General features: G+C 40.3%; 1 protein-coding gene across 1 annotated transcript in view; it reads right to left on the bottom strand.

Moving 5' to 3' along the window:
* LOC112560214 (prothoracicostatic peptide-like) overlaps nt 1–14,700 on the bottom strand; it is a 63,554-nt gene extending 48,854 nt beyond the window's left edge. Inside the window, exon 1 of the mRNA XM_025231878.1 lies at nt 14,383–14,700. The gene's annotated coding sequence lies outside the window, so the exon portion shown is untranslated. The remainder of the gene's footprint in view (nt 1–14,382) is intronic.
* Nucleotides 14,701–19,933: the final 5,233 nt, after the last annotated feature.

The raw sequence follows: 19,933 nt of genomic DNA, 5'->3' as shown, positions 1-19,933 counted from the left end.
CTGGTTAGTATAAACTTAAAATTGAATGCAGCTAAATCTCGAACATACCTGGCTTTAACATCTCTGTGCTACCTTAGGGATAAATAAGGAATAAGAAACAGAAGTGAAGAGCATACATGCGTGTGTTTGTAAGATCTTTCTGTATTTTTTTTTTTTCTTTACACCTCATTAAAAGACTTCCAATTTTTACATCTTCTATTTTTCTGCTTCTAAGATATCACCATCACATCAAATAAATATTTTTCTATAAAGTGTTATACAAGACTTGCTATTTCTGTTTTGACAACTAAACATTAATTCTTATTTTCTTTTCATTTCGTGCAGAGATAAAACTTTCAGAGATTTCTACAAAATGTATTTTTACTATCTAGAATTTAGAAAATAATGCCGATAAGCAACTACACACAACAAAAATTGCTCAGATGTGACTTCAAGAGTCCAGTCAGTCTCAAGCCAAACAAAGGTTTTTATGAGTTGTTCACCACCATCCGGATATCCACAGAATGAAGAAGGTTTTGAGAAGACAGAGAGAGATTTAAAGAGATTTTTTCCCCGGTATTTTATATGACTTGTCCTGGACTAGGAGGTTATATGGGAAACAGAATGCCCAAGGGAAGAATATTGGAAAGCAACTTTCTTGATGGATTTGGGGGATATTAAAAAGCGATGCACGAGGTTTCAAAAAAAGCTTTCGGATCCCAGTTTCGATCGTTCCCTAACGCGAATAAGATCGCTTTCTCTGGTCTTTTGGAAAGCAATAATTATCTGTCAGCTGCCAGAAGATAAGAGTTTGATAAGCTCCAGATGTACTTTGCCTGTTATTCCTTAAAGCTGAAAATGTGCTGCCAATTGGAGATAGGAGATGCCGTCTGACAGATGAATCCCTTGTTAAATGACTTTTTTTTTAGAAAGTCACCTTCCTAAAGCATCTTACATTTTGTGAGAGATGCGTGATTCACAGAAGCTGTATAGTCCTGTTACAAACTGAATTATTTGTTAATTTATAATATTACTTGAAAGGAAGCGTGCTTTTAAGATTATCATGTTCATAATTTGCTTGAGCTGTAGAGCAATGCATGCTGGATAACATCTGCCTCGACACGGAATCCAACTGAGCCATGATTCAAAAATCTCAGAGGAGACGATATTAAGGAATACTTGAGTCGCAAGATATCCTCGAGGTCAGAAAAGGATTTGAAAACTAATGCGAAAAAAAAATTGCGAATTCATGGCAATCTCCAGCAATTTACTCAAACAATGACAACTTGTCCGAACCAATATCTCTTTGTTTCCTCGCCGTGGATAGAAATCATTTGGAGATCGCGTTTTGCACTGATTTTAAATGGGAAGGGGAAACTTTTTCTTGAAGTCTTACAGCAATGTGGATGGATATAATGTAGTAATACATGCTTCATGCATGCATACAGTATGGTCCTTTTCATTGGTGCCATACTACCTCTCAACTACCTGCTGTAAGAAAAAGGAAAGCCGAGCCATGTTTGCTGCCTGTGGGTGGTTGTCCTAAAGGTGTCGTCTGAGAATGTCCCAGGAGTGCTTGATGGGGAAGCAAAAGCCGCTGAGTTTACAGCAACTTCGAGGAGTCTGTAACCACACGTAGTGTTGTCATCTTGAAGAGTGAAAGCCTAGACCTATAGCCTGTAAAGCTGCGATGATGATGAGAGGCTGCACAATCTCATTTGTGTGCCGGATGCCAGTCAGAGGCCAGGAACGAGATGAAGAGGGGATCTGGCGTGAAGGTGGAGCCTTTACTACACCATGAGCCGCCGCCATACCAGTCCTTCTCTCGATTTGTAGACTTCGACGAAGACATCGTTCTTCTGAGCATCGCCACACTCGCATGCAATCACTGTGGACCAGTCATCTTGGACTCGTCAGCAAAGACCACTCTACCCGTCTTCTGCTTTGTCCACGAGACATCCACGAGACTTTCACGAGACGTCAACGAGACTGTCAGCGTGTTTGTCAGCGTGTCTGTGCCAGTGGCATAGGGAAGTCAGCAGATTTGCAACGCAGATTATACTAGTCCACGCGGCTGCGACATGTCAGTTGTGTGTTCTCAGATGTTCTTCGGGTTGATGCTGTTGTGTAAAACTGTCAAAATTATGAACTGGTTGTCATGGTGTCCTGTCATTCGGGGTCGTCAATACAGACTGCGTTTTTCAGTGCTTCTCAACGTCTGAGATTCTTCCAGCAGTCCCTGATGGCAGAAAGATACACCCCGAGTCATTTAGACATTTTTCTGCCGGTATGCCATCCTGGAACAATGCCAGAGCCCGGAGACAATACTCTGGTGTTAATTTTCTTGTTTCTTTTATCGCTGTTCCTCGCCATCATTAAAATACCCCTTCCCGCTAAACAGTAAATTGTGTTCAGACTACCATGGCTTGCATGGTAAAAGTTTGCTTCGTTAGTATCAATGTGTTTTTCAGTTTCTTTTCCTGATTTTCCTGATTTTTAAAGTATTATATAACATTGTACAGTCATCATTACACAATCTCCATTCTATTCCTCATTGCTTTACTTTGCTACAGGCTTTATATTCCTTACCCCATGCATCCGGCCTTTCAATGTTTGTGAGAAGCATTTACTCCCTCCATTAAGTATTGTCTGCATATGTCAGTAATTCCACACTGCTCTTTTCCCATGGGGTCAGATATCTCTATCTACAAACTGGATGTCATATTCACTGCACCATCGGACCCATTATCTCCTGCACCTTGATGCCGACGCTGGAACAGTCCTGGATAAATGGCGAAGACGAGACGAGCAAGACCAATCCTAATGAGAACCGACTCCTATTGCTCCTCACTTAAACATGGCCGAGTCTAGTCGCCATCTTTGTCTCCCGACATCACAGTGTATTACATTCAGCAGGCACTCACACTGAACTGCTGTGAAGAGCTCCTTAAGCCTGCAAATGTGGCATAAAAAACACACAACGACATACTCGGTCGCTTCTCACGAACGCCATAACGCAAAGGGAAATAATCGCCATCGCCGCGGCTGGGTGACTGGACTTTGCCAAGTTGATGCCACCCGGCTGCTGCAGGTGGAGGAATCTCTTCTGGAAGGCGGACAGCGTCCGTTCATGTTCCTGTTAGTGCCTGTCTGATGGTAGATGAAAGCAGCGTGATGTTCTTTGTCAGGACAATTTATCACCGAGATATGCGCCTGGGGACCGGCAAGACGACTAGCAAAATAAGCTTTACGACCAGAACTCTTCTCCAGCAGACTGGTGTCCCACAATTCTTTGCGTGTCGATGTTCGATTCCGACGGTAAACGCATTGTCTCCTTCTTGCGAAAGAGAAATTTGTGTAAAGGGGGGCACCTTTACATAAGAAATCCCATTTTTCTGATAAACAACTTTTTAGGGGCATAAAAAAGTAGTTCGTGACTTGTATTCATGAAATGCTTTAAAGGACATACGTACCTATACCTAACTATAGTTTTTCTCCAAGCATTCTTTTCCCTCTTATCCAAAGAACCTACCTTTAAAAATTTCTTGTCTGAAGTAGCCTGTGGCTCATAACTGAATTTGCTCTGACACGGACTACCAGCTATGCGAAGTGTAACAAAAAACTCTTTCAAAATATGTAATGATTTATGCAGCAGTTGCCTAAATTTCATGAACGAATGAAAACTAATTTTCCACAGGAGAATAGTACACCATTGCAGTCCCCAGCAAAATTCAAGCCTCAACACCTGCTTAATTTATTTTTTTAAACTTTTTCTCCAAGCAGTTGGGTTTGTCTGCTTCATTGGTAATTATTCCCCCTTAAACTCCTTCCTCTCCTTTAATTTCTTCTTCTTTCTTTCTTTAATCCTTTCTTTTTTATTTTTTCTGTTATTTTCTCTCTTTCAAGTCTTCTTCAAAAGAACTCTATTTGTTCCTGATAAACTGTTCCCACAAAAAATCCTTCCTTTGACATGGCAGTTACTCCACTTCAGAGAAATCAAGATTTTAAAATCTTACTGAAATCGGATTGATTGATGCAAAATTTCTAATAAAATCCACACTTCTTTTATCCTGAACGCCACTGGAAGTCTTTTTCATTAGACAGGGCCAGACTGGTGATATATAGACAGACACAAAAATGTCAGATGAACACCTTTTAGATTCTCTGAATGCAAGATTGAGAAAGGTCTTTTTACCTGATACAAGTTATATTTGAACTATTTGAACGAGCTGTTAAGATGTTTATGATATTGCATATCGAGTAAAAAATTTTTAATTTAATTTTAGAAACATTACAAATTGTAGAGACAGCCTCCATGTGATTACATGTTATGACATATTTCGAAGACTTTTTTTCTGTAGAGAGAGAAATTGTATTGACAAAGAGGTCTCACCATACCAGAGTGTTCATGATCATCACTACTGTCATCAACATTCACATCTCCCACTTACAGGTCAACATTGCAAGTCCTCCAGTGAACAGGATGGAGGAATATTACGAGGGATGTGAAACACCAAATTTCACAGAAATGCTAGGATTTTTTAAATAATACTCTTCACAATACAATATTTCACATTTGTCAAGGTAAGGAATTCGTAAGAAAGACAAAAGGAAATGAAATTACTATAGGTTTTCTCCCCCTGCCCCGTTAGCCATCGGAGATTCTGAGCCTAACAAGAGGTGACGAAGCAAGTCTTGGATCGTGGCTGATTCCTGAATATCTCTGGAACCGCTCGGGGAGGGAGCTGGCGGTTTTTTCGACGACTTCAAAAGAGGGGGAGGAGCACAATGGGATAAAGGTTAGAATCTTCTTACGCCCTTACGCCATGCGAGGACTACAGTATTGACGAAAGCATTACAGAACCACGGGAAGAGAAAGATGGCGTGCTGTTATTTATGTTGGAATGAGCTCTCTTGGTATGCGCATGCGTGCGTGTGCGTGCGTTCTTGTGTGTGTGTGTGTGTGTTTTTGAACTTCGCTCTTCCCCGAGAGAAGGGTTTTCCTGACAGTTAGTATCATTATTATAACACCGGTCTAGTATCAACAGATTTCGGATAAACCCACAAAAAAGTTGACCTTTCACCTCTGTTTCAAGCTGAGAAGATGAAAGAGTCATAAAAAGTTGTCTCTGGCTTTTATTTTCAAAATGTTTCTTTTCATCTTATTGTTACTGTTATTATTTCATTAAAACTAACGGAAAGCGAATCCTTTTAGATAACTCCTGTTTATTTATGGTTTTAGAGAAACAACGGGTTTTTTTTTTTTTTTTTTTTGTTTTTTTGATAAAGAGTTTGCACTTACATCCGCCTGCGCAGGCTCGGGACATGAAATTCAGGGAGGTGGAAAATTTACAATACGTTGCTAAGACTGCAATGTTCCCACCCCATGCGTGCCTACGGGACGTAGTTTGCAGTTTCTCCCGTTCACTACGTCGAGGCCTCATTTATTACCTCCCCTGCAACCCTGGCCAGCCAAAAGCTTGGCAACAACCGTCAACATACATCAAACATAATGTGATGTATCACTGGCAAAACACAACATTTCTTAGAAACCGCTTAAAGGTCATTTGCTGGGAGGAGAAAAATAGCAACCTCCCAACTCCTCCCACGCACATGACGTATGGTCCGACCGGTCAAAAGATTTGATGGAAGTCACACACAAAAAATTGATAGAGCCTCGCTCTCGTTCAAACGGTTTCCACGTCTAACGAAGAGGATGACGGGACTGTTAAACAAATGTGTGTGCGTCAGAAGGACTTTTTTTATCACAAAGGAACGAAGTGCTAAATGATTTGGGAAACCGTTGGTGATGACGTCATCCAAACATACATCCGTTTCTTGTACTGACGTCATCCAAACACTTTCTTTGTACTGACGTCATGGTGGGTGTTGTTGATAACCGTTTTGTGGTCAGGTAGAATATATACTGGTAGAATTTTAATATTCGTCACATAAGCTGTCATGCAAGCTCTCGTAAACATCAACAAACTTATGCAAATTCTGTGACGTAAGATTATTCTTTCGATTCCTCAACTCTGTGACGGTTGTAATGAGCTTTCATTTCCTGCGTTCACAAGACGCCATTTTCTGATACAAATTGCTTTGTTTGGGGTTTTGCGTTTGTCACCGCAGCTTTTAGAAACTCTCGCTGGCATTGTAATACCATGAAATGTCCTTTGAATTGCAAACAACTATTTTTTTAAATTTTGAATGCAGAAATTTTCTTTCAAAAGAGTAATTATTCTCAAATTATTTCTGTTGGCGTACAACACGCGAAAAGATTTTTTAAATAATTCCTATTCTCTTTTATTTTTATTATCTCTTGCATCTTTAGAAGTTTCTGAAGTGGGTGGAAACGGATGAAAGATAAGAGATAACATGGCGATGGATAATGGAGAGGGGAGATAATTGAGAGGCAGAGGGAAATAACTGAGAATGAGAAAGAAAGGAAGATTAGCAGGCTTCTGTCAGGTTTACAGTAGAATAAAAAGCTATTTGAGTAAAATCAACAAAGTTTGGAGTATCTGTAATGAAAACTATGTACGAAATAATTTTCAAATTTTTACAAAATTTTCAGCGAATTTTTCCCAAGATAGTTCTCTCTCTCTCTCTCTCTCTCTCTCCTTCTCTCTGGTTCCCAGTAAAAGCAATATATACTATTTTATACTATGTCTTACAGAAATTAAATATTATAATTTTATAGTGTATACAAATATATAAAAACAAGCTATAACCAACAAGCTTCATATCCTGAATATATAATTTAAATACAAAATAATTGCAAACAATACTTTTGACAAAGATGATAAGAAATATTTAAATAGCTTCTATTTCTTCCTTGTCAGACGAATTGAGCATAAAATCTTTATTAGCCCTCACGAAGCACCTATCAAGTAGTAAAGCGGTCTGCGGGCCCCCAAACTCCACAGGACCTCGACATCAGTGGCTGACAAATTATGGAGCTAAAACATGTTTCAAATAAACATTTTATAAATTTAAAAGCTATTTTAGAAAAAAAATATGTTAGCTGAATTACAACTTGTCTCAAACGGAACAGATCGCAATTCCGACCCTCAATCTTTTCCTAGACTTCTTGGAAACTATTCACTTCAGGAAAAGTTCTGTATTTAATATCACGCAGTATTGACTTTTGCCGTTGCATGTACAAGCTCTTCCAAAAAAAAAAAAAAGTAAAATAAAATGATATTTATAGACTTGGCTGATTGCTGCTTACAACTTAAGGGGAGCAAACTTTAATGGGGAACCTGATGTATGTTAGCATATATCCGAGGGCGATGTGAGGAGAAAACTGCCAACCTTTACCCTCTGACGGTTGCCTTTGGCCTCCAGCGAGAGCAGGAGCCATAAGTCATGATAGGTAAACGAATCCTAATTGCTCTTGACTTACTCGCCCCTGAGGGAAGAGGTCAGGCGTGTCTAGCGAGATGGCGCAGTCGAAGTGATGGTGGATGAGTTGTCTTTACTGAACTCGCTTCTTCTATCTTACCTACTTTTTTATGTTGAAAAAATTTTTAAATTTTTTAAAGGATGCTTGCTAAAGTGTTGAGACATCAGAAGACTGTTTGTTTTATTCATGTGGAGAATATGTTTTTCTTATATTGGTGTTCAGGTTTCTGTCTTCGAAGGTATTTGTCTGTGAATGTGAGTGATTCGGGAAGCATTTGTGTGGGATGTGGTTCTAAATTATTTCAGCTTCTGTCAAATGAAATCTGTGGCTGATTTGTGTACAATATTTCCTTGTCCATAAGACAAGGTTGCAAGAATTTGTAGCCATATTTTTCGGTATTCAACAGGATGATGAGAAACAGCAACAAAATAAATAAATAAGCCTCAAGCGCAGACCAATGTTGAGAAGATGATCCAGAAAAATTCAAGAGGATATGTTAGCAAAACATTGCGATCACAGAATGCATCATGTGTACAAATGAATTCTGTACAAACTCCAAACCTCACACCAACACCGCCAAACTCTTCAAAATCCAGTCACCCAATCCAGTTTGTAGACATCGTCCAGCTTTTTTGAATCCTCGATGGCATTCTTGATGACCTGGTGATCCGACATGACATGACCTGACCTGTGAGGACCGGTACTATGCGACCTTTCGAACTCTTAGAGTTTAGGCAGACGTTTGGCAAAGCAGAGAACTCGAGAACAGCGACTCAGACAGATCACACTTGAAAGTAGCCCTCACCACATTCCCATCTACCATCAAAGGCATATCTAGTCTGTATTACAATTCCTCCCTTTGCATGCGGTTACATCTCTGCCGACATCCACCTTGGCCTTATATTGTCAATGCTTGCCATATTCTCTACAGTGCGCTTGAGAGAAAGAGAAGTGGCTCACTTGGCAAGCCCAAATCGAATAAGCGTGTGTCCTACAGTCTAGCCTCTAGAAAATGAAATTGAATAAGACGTTTCGCCAAAATCTCTTCTCCTTTCAAGCACAAAGGTTTGGGGGAAATAGATCGCTATTTCTATTTTTCCAGAACACAGATAGAAGGCGCCAATCAAAATTGATTGAACCAGCATGGAGCTGTAACAATATGTAGTTGTTGAGTAATTCGCCATGCTGTCTTACATCCCATCCCCTTCTCTTTCCTCCCCCCAGTCCGTATCATCCCTCCTCCGTTCCACGTTTGAGTGCGCCCTCTGTCCTTCTGTCCTCTTTCTCTCCCTTATATATATTTTTTATTATGTAAGATAGACAGAAATTCAGAAGGGGAAATAATCGAAAAATGTATTTCTAGAGGACGACGGATCGGGTGTTGTTGGTAGAGTAAAACGTACTCTGGAAGGTTTTGAAAACGAGGCAAAGATTAGAAATTTTGGTCGTCTGGACCGACCAGCAGTTGGACCGCTGGCTGGCTTCCGGGTCTTGAGTGTTGCCTGCTGAGCATAAAACAGATGCTACTCTCAGTCGCCGTCGGCAGAGAAATGAAGGAAAATAACCCGAGATTGGAATAATACTGGCTAGAGGTTGGAATAATGCTGGCTGGAGATTGGAACAGGACCGGATGCTCTCTGGATTCTGCAGAGCTTTGATTGTACAGCAATAGCTAAGAGGGAGTGCGTGGAGTGCATGCAGCAAAATGGCTGAAACGAGATCGTGAAATACGATGGCTTTGTGAGAAAACATTTTAAGGAAAAAATAAAACAATTTTGAGGAACATCAGTTCGAGGACTACAGCCATTAGCGTACATAACAAGAGCCTCAGTACTGCTCACCCAATCCTATTTCCTCTATTATTCTCTAATAAAATGAACATCCACAAACTAATAAAACCGTCAGTAGCGATTTTCTTCACTGCCTTAGCTGCTAATAAATGTTATTTGCATTTCTTGTTTCCGTTTAGGTTAGTATGCATTCTGTTCGGACATAGTGCAAACTTACGAGGTCGTATTCATTCTTTTGTGTTTCATGCAGAATGCAATATGCATGGTGTTTGCACCAGCTCTGTCTCCCATCAGTCTGGCTGCTGGACAAAAGATTTGTTCTTTGCTCTGGTGTCTGGTAAAACACGTTTTCCTGCCATCTTCGTTCTACATTACCCTTTTTCATCATATTCAAACATATCTATTATCCATTGGGTCTGTTACCACATTAATATATCTGAACTGTCCAAAGAAACAACTGGGTGATGATAAATCTCTCTATAACCGTCTAACAAATTTTATTTCGCAGAATAACCACTACCATTTTTTTTAACCCCTGTACAAGTCTGTAATAAAGTAACAAAATGGCGAACTTGTAACTTTGTCTCGGTAAGGTTCGTTACCAAGCACACCGTGGGCCTGACAGTTACATTCCTGGACTGACATCATGAAATGTTTTTATCATCAGGGTAGAACTATCCAAGAGGTATCTTCTGCGTGCGAATCGAAGTCGCCATCTGTGTGCAGGTTCTTCGTGAGGAGACTGGAAGCCAGTCACTGGGTGCACATATTACTGTCTAATGTGGTTCCGGTATTGGCGCTGAGGCCACTCAAGTGTAACGAAGGCGACTATGTTCAGAAGGGTAAAAACTCTTGCTTGTAATTTATTTGTGGATTTCGGTGTTTGAGTGCTCTGTGCCCAAGCGGAACATACACTAATCTATGATCTTCGTCATGAAGCCAAGACTCCGAGTGTCAGGGTTCAACAAAAACAAAATAATTTCCGTGACAAAGATTGAGACAGGAAGGGAGAGCGACTGAAAGACGCCATGCGAGTGTGAGATAGACGAATGAATCGAAGGACGGTCGTAAAGAAAAGTATATAGGAAATTAGGCAGAAAGCAAGATAGCTATACACCTCAGTAAATAAGCATGTGCCAGGACATTCACTCTGTCTAGAGTGAAAACTGGCCAAAGTCAGGTTTCAAATGAAGATGTTCACACACTCGTTTTTCACACACCGAGAATAAAACGATGTCCTTCTGCAGACTTTTAAATTACCGTTCCCAATAAGTTTACAAGTTGAAAGCACTTTTGTCAAGCTCATCGGACTAAATAAAAAAAATCCTTTGCAAACAAACACAAATAGAAAAAAATTAATGAAAAAAGAGAAAGATAATAGATATAAAGCTTCTGTCCCTCTACCACTGGTTCGTGATGCAACATATAGCAACAAATGGGCGTATTAATACACTCGATTTGAAGAATACGTGAGCTTCAAGTTCTGGATTATTACGCCTCTTCCTAAATACCACTGTGTCCTCCCGTCTCTGATTTTTTTTCCTATTTTGGAACGGGATTCGCAGCGTGCAATAAGCAACTCAATCTTACAGACGCACGCCATGACCGCATCCTTCATGCGCACGCAGCCAGAAAGTCCTCCCGCGACTTGTTTTCTCAAATAGCAGTTTGTGCTCAGATGCTCTGGCCTGCAACTGGAAATGACTTGCCAGGCACATCGGTCAGTCTCCTCTCTGGTGACGTGAGAGCTGCTAGTGCGTGACCGAATCCCCCATGAACTAGTCCCTCGCTAAGCTTCGAGCTTTAAAATGAAACATATGCTCAATATTAGGGGGTTTTATGTATATAGAGAGACTGTCTCGAGTCATTATCGCAGACCCGCCCTCGTGAGACTTTGTGGCTGGATGGATTCACCTGTAAGTTATCCCCAATTATGGATCATACCTTATGTTGCTACACTTCCAGTCGCCTAACACTGGTGTTGGACGAATGATAGCGAGATAACAAGGTGAAAAAAACATATAAACCATATATATATATAACGTGTGCGATACAGCAGCTTTATATATATATAGACAACATTCGTTTAGGGTAGCAGGCAGTGTGAGCTGTTTGGCTGTGTCTTAAAATAAAAAAGGGAAATATTAACTACTCACAATGGTCATCAGATCCGAACTGATGTTTTTTAGTTCATTCGTTCTTTTTGTCTTAATCATGTCATTGCCTATCCTAGGTTATCCTTGGTTAAAACGAAAGGTCTTAGTTATTTAAACTATATTGAAAAATACTTCATTTTCTTTTTTTGAGCGAATGCTAAGAGCTTCTTTCCTTTCCCAGAGCTTCCATGGAAATACACACCAACTCCTCTCTCTCTCTGGCAATCACTCACTCATCTACACACACATTAAAACACGATACATTACTTTAGTGTGACTGATAAATCTGTGTAGTAGCAAAGAGACATTTGACTAAGTCTCAAAATCAACGGAATATAATACATATGTACAGTGCCAAATCGCATTCTACTATGATTTTAAAGGTCATCCGGTTCAATTGACCATGTCTTTAAAGCCTCTTATTTATTTTTTAATTCCCCCAAAGAATAAACATCTGTGAGGGAAAATAAAACATAGAGAGCAGAGCAGCTCTATAATGTCAGCTCATAATAAACACAAATATTGTTGTCACGTGTTTGGATGATCAGTCTGAATGCCAGTGTAAACACGGCCAACCGAAAATTAGTTTCCGTGACGTCGAAGATCAACGAACGATTATCCGATATTTCGCGAGATCGGAACTTGTCATCTTTCATAAGCTGGGCAAAGCCAAGAAATGAAATTTGGGAAATCGTGGTGGTGAAACCTCTCTAACCCCTAAAAAAACAACAACAAAAAATTGAGAGCAGATAGTTCTCTTCTACTCTCATGAAGTTAACGCTGTCTCTGCCGGGATGTATTTCGAAGACGCTTGATCTTTCTCCCCGTAAAATCCGTTTAACGTCCCAGCAGCTGGCTCCCCCATTAATCTGTGATGACTTTTTGTTCAGATTTAACAACCTGCTTGTTGCGCCCTCCCTCTTTCCCTTTCCGCTGCGCATGACCGTGGCCAGGCGCCATCTAGCGGATATTCAGATTACAAGTCCTAAAAGCAAAATGGCGTTGCGCCACCCTTGTCGCTGGGTTATCGCCCCCGTTTGTTCTATCTCATCTGCGCCGCTGTTGCACTATTACGTGGCTAATCAGCACGGCGACAAATACCTCGTTGGACGCTCGACATAAAAACGCGATCCTTTCTCCGGGTCCGCTGCTCCGGGAGGCAGGCTATTGGCTGCAAGGTGTAATGAGTGTGTGATGGGCAATAAACGGGAGGTCATAAAAGTTCTTCTAATACACTCCTCTTAGTTACGACCTATTCCAGCCAGCTAAACAACTGCAAGTGAATTGATGCTCATGCCACTGTTAGTCGCACATAATTACATACATAGGTTTCGAAATCAGGAGTAGGTCCTGCTTAGTGATTTGTCCTAAAAACAACTGACCAATCTGGAAAAAGTATCCAGATGCCATGCTGTCCTTATTGCACATGGTCACGCATGGCCCATTCCGCTAGAAAATCTTTTGGTGTTCATCGAAAGAGACCGAGGACAACAACATTCACTCATGTCCGTCAGAAAATAATTGTCTCAGCAAAGTATTAGCAGTGACAGGATTCGATGCAGAAGCATCTCAAATGATTAAAAGCTCCTCCGAGACATGTTTTCTGTGACATTAGAACTTGATAGGACTACAAATTGGGAAATGAAGTGCTTAATTTGTCATACTAAACTCATCTAGGAAGTAAGGTATTAAAGAAGGGAGGAATGGAACGCAGGAAGACGGGATATAAACAAACAGTTCAGAGAGAAAGGTGAAAAGCAACAATATTTCTCGAAATAAATAACTTTAATGTTTGTAGACTCAAATCAGAGCATAATATGTCTGTCTAAAGAAATTATTCCAATAACGTGAGAAACGAGGGCTTTGAAAAAGTTTTCAGAAAATCATTTTTAACAAAAAAAAAAAAAAAAAAAAATTACAAAATAACTACGTATTCATGGGGTTTTTTATTTATTTTTTTTTTTTTGAGAACATTTAGTAGGAATGAAAGTAGAAAGGTACTTCTTATTGTTCCGTGAGTTGGTTCATAAGAGACAATATAAAAAAATTCAGCTTTTTTTTTTAGATTAGAAACCTCTTTCACAGAAAATGATAGCATTTCACTTCAAAGATGTCTAAAAAACAAAACATCACATTCATTTTTATGTAAAAAAAAGTGCAAGCTCTTTTGATCCCACCTGTTTGACAAAAAGTCATTTTTCACTAACAGACGATAGAAATTTCCCTTCTCTTAGTACTTGTTTTTCGTCAAAGCTCTGGCTTTTTCAGTTATATATTATTCCACTAAAAAAGAAATTTTCATTTCCAACTCATTTTTGTATTTTTCGCAAAAACTATCAGTCAGGCACATTTTCTTATGCCCTCATTTATATACATAAAGTACATGTAGGTATTAAATTTCTTCTCATAGATAACAAACAAACACCCGCACAAGTGTGTTAATTGCTAATTGTGTTGACTTTGGTCCCCACTATGAAAATTTGGATAATAAAGTAGAGAATGAGTGAGAAAAAGGAAGAAAAATATAGTATATGTGTGTGCATGTTAAAATAATTTATACTTTTATACTTTTCTATTGCTGAAAACAATCTTCATATTTATACTTATAAATAAATATAATAAAACACATGGAAGTTCAAACAACTTGTTCAATGATTAAATACATTCTAGTGGATAGGAAAGTATTTGGGGAAGGGAAAGAAAACATAATAAAGGCATCCATAGAAAGGATTGTGTAAAGAAGGTATAAAAATTGTTAGAGGAGAAAATCGTCTTTTTTGGCTAAACACCATTTCAACGAAAAGAAAAACGAAGAAGAAAATTATAAGACGAAGGCGGGTGGTGGAGTGGGGTGTCAATTTATTTGACTGCTACCCCTTCAAAAAATTGAAACCAAAAGGAACGTTAATTCCGTGAACTGTCAAATGCAGAAATAAAAAGAACTTTTTTTCAGTATCCCGATAACCAAGCGAAAACTACCTTCTCTTCCTCCATTTTTTATTCCCCCAATCCGTTCATCACAAAAAAATCGATAAAAGCGTCAACTCACCTGCGCAGGGAAGCAGCGGAAGGAAGGAAGTAGAAGAGGAAAAAAAAAGGGAAAAAGAAAAAAAAATAATGGCTGAACTGCAACTTGCTGCGAGATGCCGGAAGGAGTCGCGGTGAGGAAACCTCCGCGGCCTGGAGAGCGGTTCTCTGGTGGTGCGAAAGGCCTGTGCAGGCGTGTGGCGCACTTTATAGCTCGGAGCCGGACCCTCGCCGGATCGATGCCGAGAATGGACTCGGGACAGTGACGTCAAGCGTGCAACACGTTACTGCAAATACTTTTGTTTTGCTTTGATTTTTGTGTGTCGTTGTCTTCTTGACCGTGGCTTGTTCTTGGCTTTTGGTGTCCTAGCTACCACCACTCATCCCACCCGACCACACATCCACCCACACAGACACACACACTTCTCAATCCGTTTTGTCCTGGTGTTGCTTTAATCTCAAGCTGCCACCGGGTACTCAGTGATTTTTTTTTTTTTTTTTTTTTTTTTTTGTATGGAAAGGTCAGTTCTTGGAGATTTGTGTAGAGTTATTATGAAATTTTTTAGTTGTGCTGGTGATTTGGTTTAAAAGTGTTCTTCTCCCTTCTTTTACTTCTGTGTTCTTGAATGTGATTGAAGAAGAGATGTAAGAATTTTGCACGCTCTCACAATTAATCCCTGTCCACACAAAGGTGAGTGAGAGACAGACCATGTCCTGAAGAAATGGTGGATTAGTTTTGCATTGCCTTCATACATACTGTCTCTCTCTTTCTCTCTCTCACACACACACACTTCTCTCCCACTTGTTACTTCATCCACTTCGCCACTCACCCACGCACAAAGGAAAGATATCCCCGCACGCTTTGGGAACTCCATCCACCGACACTACAGGACTTAAGTAAATCATGGCGCCGCCATCTTAGTTTCCGATCAACAACGACAGAACCTCAAAAAAACCAAAAGCTTGAAAGCTAATTCCAGGCAGGACAAAGCCAGGTCCGCAAAGTTATTTTCAGTCTCTCTGAAGGACGTACACAAATCAGGTTGAAGTACAAAAACGAACTGGTTCCGTTTGGGTTCCTGTTTAAATAGACATTATGATTGTGTTGGAAAGGACATCGCACATGAGGTTTTAAGGGTTGTTGTCTGTTTACAATGGATCGTCAAATCGAAAGCCATTTGATGAAGAGTACTTATAAGCATATCAGTGCATTATAAGTTTATGTATTATGCTTCCTTCAAATGTATTTCTGTCAGTCGGAAAATTGTAATTTGTGCTGGTGCAAATTTTTGTTCTTTGTTCTTTAACCATATACCTTTCTAGTGTGCATTGTCCTTTAGGACAACCAGAGGTAAGCACTACAAAAATCAGACAATGGGCAATAAAGTGTTTTTTGCCTCTGAAAAAATTTTTACCACTTTGCTCTTTAAATAAAATTTCACGGTTTGGCGACATCTAAATTAAGGCATTGAAATGGAATTTATTACTGACAATTCCATAAACCAATAATTTCCAAAAACTATAATAAAAGAGAATTAAAGGAGGACCTCAAAATCGGAACTTTTAACACGCAGGGTAACAGATGCAAGAAACAATGTTGTAAATTATGCTTTATTCAAAACACCATCCTCTTTAAAATTGTGTTTCTAATTTTGAATTTGTTAAGATAGGCAAAGTAAGGTTTTTAATGTTTTGACTTGTTTGAGCGCGTTCACGGTAACTGACAAAATTATGTTTTTTCAAACACTTAGAGTTGAGTGTATGACTTTTTATTCCAACAGGTCTTATATAAGGTCTTAAAAGTTCTATTCCAATGAAAAAAATTCAAGTGACTGGACTGGGCTGGACGGAATATTTCACAAAATCTGAGTAAACAATATCTTCCATCATGACACAGGCACACAAGCATCATCAGGCAAGGCAAGTTCTTGTTTCACCAGGGTCCTGGTCAGGCCTAATTAACATGTGATCCCAGATTTCCCATTGGTTGTAGCCTTGTCATCTTAATCCTATTCTCGCTCATATCTAATGCCAGTGGATTTTTAAAATCTCTTTCAGAGGTGGCTACGCACTTGACAAGTTTGTAGAAATGTATCTCGAGGAAATGGTTTCGTATTCCTTTGTTCTGATCTCAGCCAATTCATTTGGAAACATATTCACGGTTCAAGACATTTACAGCTTTGCTGATAATAGAAAAGATTTTTATCATTAGGATTTTTTTATTTTAGTTTCTACCCTGACTTTATCCCCTTGTTACTATTGCAGATGTTGATACAGTTGTAATCAGTGGTAGTTCACACTCTCTTGGCAAGGTCTCTGAGTGTCCTTCCTTGCTAATGGAATGAAGAAAGTCTTTTTATCCACCTTGGGTCTGCTGAACACACCTGCACACCTTTGATGACATTTCTTCGCCTTTTCTTCATATTTAATTCGTTCTCACTCGTCTACCTACATCTGCCATAATTTCTTAACACACTATCTCTCCACCTGTCATACATCTTACCACTCGGTAAAACCCGCGTCGATAAATGCTCCACTTTTTTTTTTCTTTTGATTTTTTTTTTTCTTTTTCATTGGTGCTTTCTTTAATCACTCTATCAATCACTCAGTCTATATTTTAGCTACTTTTCGCTAAGAAATGTTGTCCGGTTCATTTCGGTGTGATGATTTTCAATGGTGTCATCGCGTTTCGCACGAGCTGCTTCAGCGACCTCCCCTTCATCGTTTGCAGCAATCCCATAATACACCGTCTCATGTTCTCGTCAGAACGACGAGACTATGCGAGTCAACGCGCGATCTGGCAATTCGATCGGGCAAGGGCAGGCGACTCTCGCTGGGCGGACCCTTGAGGCACTTGTGAATGTCCCTGTGCCGCCACAATCAGCCCCTCCACCCCACACAGCCCCGTTTGCAAGTCTCCAGACGCACTTAACACTGCTTGTCCTCTCGTCTGCAAGGCAAGACTTTTCTAAGGTGGAACACAAGGCCAAATCAAGTCCCTTTTTTAAATCACGAATCCTGTTCCTGTCAGCGAGTGGGCGGTGAGGTGGTCAAGCTAATTCTGCTAAATGATGTAAAGGGTGGATCGGACACGGGTAGAAGATCGGACCTCTGGAGTTGCAGACGTCCACATGGGTAAAGATGGCCGCACTTTCTACTTCGTGTTATCGGAGTCGCTTCAGAGATACAACACATCATGTTAATACTACACTTTACTATGTTGTGGCTGTTTAAAATACTAAGTGTGCTATTACTTATTTTGGGTGAAAGTTTAGTATAATACTGTTTTCTCAGACCTGGCCGAGCACCGCTCACCCTTTTGTTTTCGAAATACTGGCAGACAGGTGTGTTATGTGTAAATAATAATAAATACCTCCTCATGTCGGTGTAGAATCTCTGAAATGATTTACTACAAAGCTCAAAATGGATGAATTTTGTAAGTAGAGAGGAAGGGACTGGTTAGTGGTGTGAACTCCTTGGAGCGCTAGAGGCACCTTCACACCAAGCTTTGGGAGAGGTTGTGATGTGCTGCTGGGAGGGTGATTGAAGCTGGTGATTATTGTAGCTGCTCTTGTAATCAAGGGAGGACAGGATTAATTTGCCAGGTAGCTGTCATGATGAATGACTCCTCAACCCGATTTTACGTGAGTGAGTGAGTGAGTGAGTGAGTGAGTGAGTGAGTGAGTGAGTGAGTGAGTGAGTGAGTGAGTGAGTGAGTGAGTGAGTGAGTGAGTGAGTGAGTGAGTGAGTGAGTGAGTGAGTGAGTGAGTGAGTGAGTGAGTGAGTGAGTGAGTGAGTGAGTGAGTGAGTGAGTTGTCTAATGTGGTTTTGAAACTTATTATTTCCCTTTCTACCTACCAACGTTCCTGCTCGACTCAGGGGCGCAAAGGTTAACGCGCTAGTCGCCTAAACAATACAGTAAGGATTGACTGTCCTGGGTTCGGATCTCGTGTTCCGTATGCTGCTCTTTCTCTGTATGTGATGCATGTCTACAATAGCACCTGCTTGGTGCTAGTACAGATTTGCTTACTTACCACGTTAAGTTTCGTTACTATTCTTCTCTCTTACCTTGATATCTTTGTCTGTATTATTCCCTGTCTGTATCATGTTTGTGTGTGTGTGTTTTGGATAAAATTGGTGTTGGTGTGAGTGTTGAGTGGTAATTTAGAGGTTGATGCTGATCAACTCTCAAATCACAACTAATCCTCGCCAGCAGATCGATTCCTGTTTCTCACAGGTGACTTGTTTCGCTCCTTCTTGTCGCGAGTCGCTTTCAATAAAGAATCGCACAAGGTGGAGGGTTAGGGATGAGGATGAGAATTCTGTAAAGATGTTTCCCACGTCTTCCGCCATTTTTCTCTCCCTTTGTCTGCAGACACTGATGCTCACTCCAAAGGGGCATGAACTCCGTGGAAGCTTTTCCCACTGTCGAGCTGTGTTCAAAAATCCACAAATCACTCTTATTTAGGAGCCGAGGAGACAGCAGTACAGACAATTATCAGAATTAAGAAAAAAAATGAAAATCCGAAAAAATGTAGACTTCCCACCCATTCCCACGCCCCTGTCCCTCCACACTATTGAAACCCATCAGAAAAAAAAACATTCTTTAGCTCAAAGACGTCTTCAAAGCGAAATCCATTTTGCAAGTGAACATGTAACGATTACAAAACCTTTGTCACGTGACAATGAAAGACACATCCACAGAAACCAGTAATGAACTGGTATGTCATTTGTAACAGGTAACATCAACTGGTGTGTCACGTGTAACAGGTAAGTGAGACTACCTGTAACATACAGGTGACGTCATCTTCTTTCACCTTTCAACCCCACTTCTCCCTCCCTCCTTCACTCCCCAATCTTTTTCTCTCCTTTCCCTATACCCTCTACTTCCACAACTTTTATATATATATATATCTCACACTTATCCTTCGTCTTTTTTAGTAAACAATTAAATACTTTATCGTACTTGTCATGAGCCGTAAAAATGAGTCTGGGTTACTGTCATTAAAATGTCATCCAATCAAAGGTCAACTCGGATCACAGAGTTACAATTAACCATCCCTGCCGCCGAAGGGGACATTACCGGGTGGGCCATTTAACCAGGCAATCTGTCGCCACCCGTAAGTCACTTCCAAACATCAGCTGCGTTTCTCCGGAAGTCCGCGAGTCCCCAGAAATGTCGCGATATTTGCTGCAGTCGCGAGATGCTTCGTGGAGCCAAAAGGAACCTTCTTCTGCCATCTGCTGCTTCCAGAACCTCGGAGCCAGCACTGCGCATGCGCTCTGGGCGTCATCGTCAGGTCAGGAAGTTTTTCCTCCGCTCAGGCAGAAAAGCAAAAACTCTGGAAAACGACAAGCAGTTGAGCTGTTTCCAGGCGCGGAGAGCAGAATGAATTATAATGGATGCCGATTGCAACATAGTCTGACTTCAATGTTTTTCCACATCCGTATTGCTCACCACTATCCTCATCCTATCTCTCCTTTTGTTTCTTTCTCCAACCGAAAACCTCCCCCTACCTCCATTTTTTTCTGTTCAAAAATTTTCTTTTTGATTGCGTTATTTTGGAAACGTA

This window comes from Pomacea canaliculata, linkage group LG3, assembly GCF_003073045.1.
Source record: "Pomacea canaliculata isolate SZHN2017 linkage group LG3, ASM307304v1, whole genome shotgun sequence".
Lineage (NCBI taxonomy): Eukaryota > Metazoa > Mollusca > Gastropoda > Architaenioglossa > Ampullariidae > Pomacea > Pomacea canaliculata.
The sequence above is the reverse complement of the archived record's forward strand: the minus strand, read 5'-3'. Positions and strand labels throughout refer to the sequence as shown.